The sequence below is a fragment of the Bison bison genome, unplaced genomic scaffold (genome assembly GCF_000754665.1).
Source record: "Bison bison bison isolate TAMUID 2011002044 unplaced genomic scaffold, Bison_UMD1.0 scf7180017850721, whole genome shotgun sequence".
NCBI lineage: Eukaryota > Metazoa > Chordata > Mammalia > Artiodactyla > Bovidae > Bison > Bison bison.
This window is the reverse complement of record NW_011481294.1, coordinates 14,747-17,198: the sequence shown is the minus strand read 5'-3', so window position 1 is coordinate 17,198 and position 2,452 is coordinate 14,747. Positions and strand designations below refer to the sequence as shown.

The 2,452-nt window shown below is 44.8% G+C and overlaps 1 pseudogene; it reads right to left on the bottom strand.

Annotated features, from left to right (window-relative positions):
* Window positions 1–431: 431 nt before the first annotated feature.
* LOC104995287 lies at window positions 432–2,183 on the bottom strand (annotated as a pseudogene).
* Window positions 2,184–2,452: the final 269 nt, after the last annotated feature.

Below are 2,452 nucleotides of genomic sequence, written 5' to 3'. Positions count from 1 at the left end.
TTCTTCTCCCCAATCTCCCCAATATTTCTTGGTGGTGTCCAGTTAGTTTATTATTTGTCTTCACCATTTTTAAAAAAGATTTTTCTCTTAAATTTATTTATTTGCTTTAATTTTTGGCTGCACAGCATATGGGATTTTAGTTTCTCAGCCAGGGATGGAACCTGCACCCTTTGCATTGAAATCATAGTCTTAACCACTGGACTGCCAGGGAAGTTTCCGCCTTCACCATTCTTAACAGAAAGGGGAAATTTTTTTCTCTTTGGATTTTATTTACCTAAAAAGAACTGAAGAAAAGGGATGGTGTGTCTGATGCAAGGAAGAAAAATTGAAAATGAAATTATGTAAAAAGCAAATAAAATTCCTGATCAACACAGATAGATATGCTGACCCTGAAAAAATGGAAGGTGACGGCAGCTATCATCTGAAAATGCTCAACATTGATGTGTACTATACAAGCTAATTACAATGGCAAGAAAAATCAAAAGGCATAGGACAAGAACAAATATTTTGGGATGAGAAACAATCCAGGCTTTGAGTTGGAGGAGTGCCTTGAAGGCAGAGTTTCCCTCGGCCTCTTTCAGATCTTGCTTTTGCTTTGCAACCTGCAGCCATACCTTGTCCAGGTAGCACCTCTGACCTTCTCCACGGGTGCCACCACCCATCTGCTGGAGCATCTGTGCATCAAAGAAGAGCTCGTTGGTGAGGAAGGTGCCCTGGTGTTCCCGCTCCAGCCCCTCGATCATGGCCATCAGCTGGGCCAGCTGCTCCTTCTGCTCGTCCTGAGAGGCCCAGTTGTTGAAGGCGTAGTACCACCGCCTGACCTTCTGGACCAGGCTCCTCAGCCTGAGGTTGTGTTTGCCACGTACTCATCCAATGACCCACCCTCCAAGTCCTCCTTGTGGGTGAAGAGGATGACCATGTATCTCTAGGCTCCTGCCCCAAAGAACTCCTTCACTCTGGTCACAGCCACAGCATCCTGCTCGGTAAAGCGCCACAGCTGGGTCACCAGCAGCAACACGTGGGGCCCTGGCACTGACAGCAGGTAACAGGCTCCGATATTCTCATACACCTTTTGATCTTGGGCCTTGGACTCAAATATGGGGGGCGTGTCCACCACCAGGATGCTCCTCCCATTCCACATGCCTGTTGCCCTCTGACACTTCCTGGTCACTGCCTGGGTCCTGAGCTTGGACTCAAACATGGGCTGGCAGAGGATGCTGTTCTCAGTGGCACTTTTCCCGCTGCCTGTTTTGCCTACCAAGATGATCCTCAATGAGGAGGACTGTTCAAAGCCCTGATGTTCTATCCCGCCTGTAAAAAAATAAAAAAAGTAATTTTTCTGGGCTTACTAAGTTTGTGATTCTTTTTTAAAGTTTTTATTTTATCTTGGGGTATAGTTGATGATGGGCTTCCCAGGTGGTGCTAGTGATAAAGAACCTGCCTGCCAATGCAGGAGACGTGGAACATAGGTTTGATCCCTGGGTTGGGAAGATTCCCTGGAGGAGGACATGGCAAGCTGCTGCAGTATTCTTGCCTGGAAAAGCCCACGGACAGAGGAGCCTGGTGGGCTGCTGTCCATGGGGTTGCAAAGAGTTGGACATGACATAGTGACTAAACAACAACAGACAACAACAAGAGTTGGCAAGGGTGACACTGTGCCAAGAGTTAAAATTTTCAAGAGATGAAGAGTGAGAATCCAAGGACTTCTGGAGTTCTTATGAGCCCACATGAATTAGGTTCATTATAGGCTCCCAAAATTTGTTATTTTGTTCCTTTTACTCTGTTGGTTCTTCCCTTAGTTAAGTATTCTGAAAAAAAATTTTTTTTCAAACACAATTACAAAATCTCTATGGGAAGTTTTCCTCTTTTCAGCTGAGCACAGGCAGGGGAAGATATCATTTCCACAATTTGGTTCCAAATCCACTGACTTCTGACTTGAAGTTTTGTTTCCACGTTTCCCATACATCACCACATAGGTCAGAGTGTCATACTCGGGTGTGTAGGGTGTGATGACAGTAGGGAAGATAAAGAACGTGATAGCTGTCTTTTTCTCCTGCAGTTTAAAGTAACTGGGTTTCTCTTCTGTCTCAGTGTTTGAGGTCAGGGAGTGGAGGAGGGAAGACAGTAACTGTCTCCTGGTGTCCAGAGCACTTGAGAATTTGGAGGTTCTTACCTTCAGCCATGGTTCCATATCTGCTCCTCTGCAGCCCTTCCATTTGCTTCTAGAATAAAAAGAGGAAAGGAATAAAAGCAAGTGTCCTTATAGGAGTTGATAAGACGTGAGAACACCTCCAATTCAGACAGCCGAGAACAATTATCCTTAGATGAGCAATTTCCATTGCTAATGTTCTACCATATGTTATTTTCAAATATCCATATATAACTTTTAACAAGCCAGGTGATGCTAGGTTATGTTAACACACTGAACTCTTGCTTTGCTTCCTCATTCTGC